The following is a 6,782-nucleotide window of genomic DNA, read 5'->3' on the forward strand; positions in this document are numbered from 1 at the left end:
AGGCCTTTTGTGCCAACTAGTTGGCCCAGTTGTGAATGTAAAAAAAAAAAGTTCTTGAAGAAAATTAAAAGTGCTACTCCAGTGAACACACAAATGATGAGAAAAGCCTTATTACTGATCTAGAGGAAGTTTCAGTCGTCCGGGTAGAAGATCAAACCAGCCACAACATTCCCTTAAGCCAAAACCTGACCCAGAGTAAGGCCCTAACTCTTCAATTTTATGAAGGCTAAAAGAGGTGGAAAAAACTGCAGAAGAAAAATTTGAAGCTAGCAGAGGTTAGTCCATGAGGTTTAGAGGAAAAAAGCCATCTCCATAATGTAAAAGTACAAGGTAAAGCAGCAAGTGCTGATGGAGAAGCTGCAGCAAATTATTCAGATCTAGCTAAAATCACTGATGAAGGTGTCCGTGCTAAAACAACAGATTTTTGAATTAGAAAAAAACAGCCTTCTGTTGAAAGAAGATGCCATCTAGAACTTAGCTAAAGAGAAGTTAATGTTGGCTTCAAAGAACAGGTTGACTTTCTTCTTAGGGGTTAATGTAACAAGCCAATGCTCACTTACCATTCCAAAAGCCCTAGGGCCCTGGGGAAGTATGCTAAAGCTATCTGGCCTGTGCTCTATAAATAAAACAACAAAGCCTCAATGACAGCATATCTATTCACTGTCATTACATGCTTACATTCAGTAATCATGGCTTACTGAATATTTAAAGCCCACTTTTGAGATCTACTTCTCAGAAAAAAAATTTCTTTGAAAATATTACTGTTCATTGATAATGTACTGGTCACCCAAAAGCCCCAATAGAAATGTACAGGGATGTGTATTCATGCTGTTCTAATGGCTGCTAACACAGCATCCATTCTGCACCTCTTGGACTAACAAATAATTTGATTTTCAGGTTTCACTATTAAATAAACACATTTCGTAAGATTATAGCTGTCATAAAGCATGATTCTTCTGTTAGATCTGGGCAAAGTAATTGAAAACCATCTGAAAAGGATTCACCATTTTAGATGCCATTAAGAACACTTATGATTCATGGGAGGAGGTCAAAATAATAATATTAATGGGGTTTATAAAAGGTAGATTCCAACCATCATGAATGGCTTTGAAGGGATCAAGACTTCAGTGGAGGAAGTAACTGCAGATGTGGTAGAAATAGCAAGAGAACTAGAATTAGAAATGGAGCCTGAAGATGTGACTGAATTGCTGCAACCTCACAATAAAACTTGAACAGATGAAGAGTTGCTTCTAATGGATAAGAAAAGAAAGTGGTTTCTTTAGATGGAATGCAGTATCCCAGTGAAGATGCTGCGAACATTGTTGAAATGACAATAAAGAATTAAGAATGTTTCATAATCTCAGTTGATAAAGCAGCAGTAGGGTTTGAGAGGATTACTCCAATTTTGAAGAAGCTCTATGGTAGGTAAAATGCTATCAAACATTATGGCACATTAGAGAGAAATCTCTCAATCAATTTAGCAAATTTCACTGTCAACTTATTTTAAGAAATTGCCACAGCCACCTCAACCTTCAGTAACCACCACCCTGATCAATCAGTAGTCATCAATATCAAAGCAAGACCTTTTACCAGCACAAAATACTATGACTCACTGAAGGCTGAGATGATTGCTGGCATATTTTAGCAATAAAGTATCATAAAATCAACATATGCATGTTGTTTTCTTAGATAAAATGCTATTGCACATTTAATGGACTACAGGGTAGTATAAACATAACTTATGTATTCCCTGGGAAACAAAAAAATTGTATTACTTGTTTTATTAAAATACTCACTTTATTGCCATAGTCTGTAACTGAACCCACAATATCTCTGAAGTATGCCTGTAAATATAAATAATTTCTTAGGAAAAATTGCACTTTGTCAGTATCAAATTATTGTATATTGCATATACGTCTGAAACCCAATTAAAAAAATAACCAAGCACACAATGATACCAGATGATTTTATTAAAACTTATGGAAAACATGAGACAATAGAAACAGATACAGAGAAGATACAGAAAATACAGTTACCACAGATTTAAAATGTGTGCTTACTTTGTTTGAGATAAAATACAAGACTGAGAATTTCGTAGTGGGTTAGAAACCAGAAAAACCCTTAATAAATGGAAATTCTATGGCCAGGCGTGGTGGCTCATGCCTGTAATCCCAGCACTTTGGGAAACCAAGGTGGGCAGATCACCTGGGGTCAGGAATTCGAGACCAGACTGACCCACATGGAGAAACCTCATCCCTACCAAAAATAATTAGCTGGGCTTGGTAGTGCATGCCTGTAATCCCAGCTACTTGGGAAGGCTGAGGCAGGAGAATCGCTTGAACCTGGGAGGTGGAGGTTGCGGTGAGCCGAGATGGCAACATTGCACTCCAGCCTGGGCAACAAGAGCAAAATTCCGTCTCAAAAAAAAAAGGAAATTCTAAAACTAAAAATTAAAATAAATGAAATTAAGAACTCAGTGAATGAATTTAATCAGAATTTAGACAAATTTGAAGAGAGAATTAGTGAACTGGAGGATAGCTCAGAATAAAGCACAGAAAGGAGGGGGGAAATGGAAAAACATGGAAAAGAGCAATAAAAACAGAGGATATAGCAAAACGTTTTAACATATGTATAAATGAGGCTTCTCAAAGTAAGGAGAAGCCCAAATGAGGTAGAAGCAATATTTGAGGAGATAATGGCTGATAATTGCCTAAAACTAATGAAAGATAATCAAGCCACAGATTTCAGAAGCACTCAAAATTCAAAGCATGAAAAATAAAATTAAAATTATCATAGTAAAACTTCTTAAAGTAAGGACTAAGAAGAAATATTGAAAGTAGTAAGGGAAAAAGAGAGATACCTTCCAAGGCATAACAAACTGTTCCCTGACTTTTTGACTGTAACAAGCACTAGAAGACAATGGAATGGTATCTTCAAAATACTGAAGGAAAATAATTGCCAAAGAATAATTCCAAATGTTACCAAAAAGAAGTGAGACATGTTACGTTACAACAGATCAAAACTAAGAGGTTGTTCTTCACACAGAAGAAAAGTCAACTCAGAGTGAAGATCAGACATGCAAGAAAAAATGAAGAGCACAAAAATGGTAAATATGTGACTAATTTAATTGACCATTGACCATATAAAACAATAATAATAGTGGCTTAGAGTAAAATACAATAATAATATATTTTTATATGTAATATATGTAATAATCCCTTAGGGTAAAATATACATAAAGAACTAAACAGTAATAATTACACATAAGTCATGAGGGAGTAAATGAAGTTAAAAGCTTCTAAGGTTCTTGCATTACCTTGGAAAAGAGTAGAAATACCAAGCAACGTTAGACTTTAAGTGAAGACTTTAAGTGTAGTCACTGAGGTAAGCACAAATAGAAAAGCAATATTATATAAAACTACCAAGCTAATGGAAGAGGGAAATGGAATAACAAATAATATGGAGTCCCCAAAAAGGCAAGAAAGAAGTAAGGAATATAGATCAAGAAGAGAAAGGAGAAGTAAAAGGGCAGATTAGATCTAAACACATTAGTAACTACATTTAATATAAGCAAACTAAAACATGCAATTAAAGTTTGTCAGACAGGATTTTTAAAAAATTACAACACGTTGCTTACAAAACACTCATCTAAAGTACAAAGAGGCTGAGTGCGGTGGCTTACGCTTGTAATCCCAGCACTTTGGGAGGCAGAGGCGGGTGGATCACCTGAGGTCAGGAGTTCAAGACCAGCCTGACTAACATGGTGAAAACCCATCTCTACTAAAAATATACAAATATAAAAATTAGCTGGGTGTGGTGTAGGGCACGTGTAATTCCAACTACTCAGGAGGCTGAGGCAGGAGAATCACTTGAACCCGGGAAGCAGAGGTTGCAGTGAGCCAAGACCGCCCCATTGCACTCCAGCCTAGGCAACAAGAGTGAAACTCTGTCTCAAATAAAATAAAATAATAAAATAAAATAAAGTGCAAACACATAGAAACAAATGGAAAAAGAAAGCTACAATAGTTATATTTATCATGAAAAGTAGATTTTTTAAGGCAAAAGTGTTACTACAGATAAAGAGAGATAATTCATAATGACAAAAATGTGCAGTTTGCTGCAAAGATTTTGCACTTCTAAGATTGTATGTCTTTAATAACAAAGGTGAAAATACACAGCGCAAAATTTAACAGAACTACAAAATAAAACTGTTTTTCAAAGTATCTGTGGTGAAGGAACATTTAAAATGTTCTAATATGCTGCAGATTAATACTCCTATAAAATTACAATAAAAATTGATTAATAGAGAAAATGAAAACCACACAAAATACAGATTCACTAATCATAATGCATAGATGTCACAGCAATGTCAAATTGCTAATAAAGTTGCTAAATAGTTGTTTCAATTTACAATGTGTTCTAAGAACACACTAACTTATGTGCTCTTGGACAGGTGACAGTTTGGAGACTACCACTGGCCAGCAGAACACATTTTGAATAGCACTGAAACAGAAAAAGCCACAGTTGTAGGAAGAGACTTTCCACATTTCTTATAGAAGAAGCACCTACTTAATAAGTTTAATCCAATTGACATATGTGAATGTTGCACCCAAGATATGTGTCATGTGTACTTAAAAAGGGTATCTAGGCTGCGCACGGTGGCTCACACCTGTAATCCCAGCACTTTGGGAGGCCGAGGCAGGTAGATCACGAGGTCAGGAGATCAAGACCATCCTGGCTAACACGGTGAAACGTTGTCTCTACTAAAAACACAAAAACAAAATTAGCCGGGCATAATGGTAGGCGCCTGTAGACCCAGCTATTCAGAAGGCTGAGGCAGGAGAACAGGAGAATGGCATGAACCCAGGAGGCGAAGCTTGCAGTGAGCGGAGATCAGTCCACTGCACTGCAGCCTGGATGACAAAGCGAGACTCCATCTCAAAAAAAAAAAAAAAGGTATCTATCTGCCAATTTCATCTTGCAGCATATAGACAATTTTTGTTTATGTGTCATGTGTACTTTTCACATGTCACATAAACAAAAATTGTCTATACGGTATAAGATGGAAATCATACCAAATATGTTCTCTGGAGTGGAAGTAGGCTAGAAATCAAATTTTTTTCAAAAGAAAGATTAGCTGGAAATCCTCTCTGTATTTGGACATTTAAAAGTACACATTAAATAATCTATGGGTTAAAGAAGAAATCACAATGGAAAAGTCATGCATGCCAAAACTTCTAAGATCCAGCTTAAGCTATGCGTAGAGAGCAACACATACCCTTAAGTGCACATATTAAAAAAGAAGATGAGTTGGATATCAGTACTCTCAGCATTCATCTCAAGAAATTGGTGAAGTACAGTCAATGAAACCTAAATAAAGTGTAAGAAAAGACATGTTAAAGAGCAGGGCCAAAAGAGGTTAAATATAAAATATAAAATAAAAATTATAAGAAACCACAATAGTACTTAAAGAAAATAGGAGGTTTTTAAAATAGTTGGGGTGCAAATAGCCCTTCTAAATATGGCATCAAAGACAGAAACTATGAAGGGAAAAAGATAATGCAATTAGACTATTTACTTTAAAAAAAATCTATGTGGAAATCACTACAGGCAATACTAAAAGACAAATGACCACACAGGCAAAATATTTGCAAATTATATGACAAGAAGTCTGTATCATTTCAATGCAAAGAGCATATGCAAAATCAATACATAAAAGGAAAACACTGCAATAGAAAAAAATAGCCACAAGACATGTACTGGCACTTGCAAAAACAAGATACACAAATGGTTCATAAACATATTAAAATACCTAATCTCACTAATAATCCAAGAAATAGAGTAATGTCTAATCTCACTGACAACAAAGAGTTCAAATAGGAGCTTTTATTTTCAACCATGATTATACTTACAATAAAACCAAAAGCAGCTAGGCATGGTGGCTCACACCTGTAATCCCTGCACTTTGGGAATCTGAGGCAGGTGGATTGCTTGAGCTCAGGATTTCAAGACCAGTCGGGGCAACATAGTGAGACCCCATCTCTAAAAAAAAAAAAAAAAAAAAAATTAAAAATTAGCCAGGCAGGGTGGCACATGCCTGTAGTCCCAGCTACTCAGGAGGTTGAGGTGGGAGGATTGCCTGAGTCTGGGAAGCTGAGATTGCAGTGAGCTGAGATGACATCACTGCACTCCAGCCTGGGCAACAAAGTGAGACCTTGTCTCAAAACAACAACAACAAACCCCAAAAGCAATAATAATAATCAGTGGTGAATGGTGAGTATGCAGGAGTTATGTGTGAGGTATAGAATGAGGTATAAAAAAGGGGCTATTTTTCCAGAGAGAAATTTAACAATATGTATCAAAAGACTTAAATGGAAACCACTCAACTCAGAAAATTCATTTCTTAGAATTTGACCTTAGGAAATAATCATGGACACATGCAAAGATGTTTTTACAGGTATGTATATTATCACATTGTTTATAATAGTAAAAAAAAAAAGTGAACTATATAAATATCCAAAATTAGAGAAGGTTAAAAAACATTTCATACCCATATAAACAGAGTAGAGGAACACAACTTATTTATTAAAAATGGTAACACGAGAGAATATTCAGCAAAATGAAAAGTGATGCATGAAATATTGGTAAGGGAATAAAGTAGATTGTGAAATATCGTATTTTATAAAACATTTAAAGCAAACCTGTGTTTCTTAAATTAAAAAAAGGAAAGAAAAAGAAAGAAGGAAGGAAGGAAGGAAGGAAGGAAGGAAGGAAGGAAGGAA

The sequence above is a fragment of the Colobus angolensis genome, unplaced genomic scaffold, assembly GCF_000951035.1.
Source record: "Colobus angolensis palliatus isolate OR3802 unplaced genomic scaffold, Cang.pa_1.0 Scaffold121, whole genome shotgun sequence".
Taxonomy (NCBI): Eukaryota; Metazoa; Chordata; class Mammalia; order Primates; family Cercopithecidae; genus Colobus; species Colobus angolensis.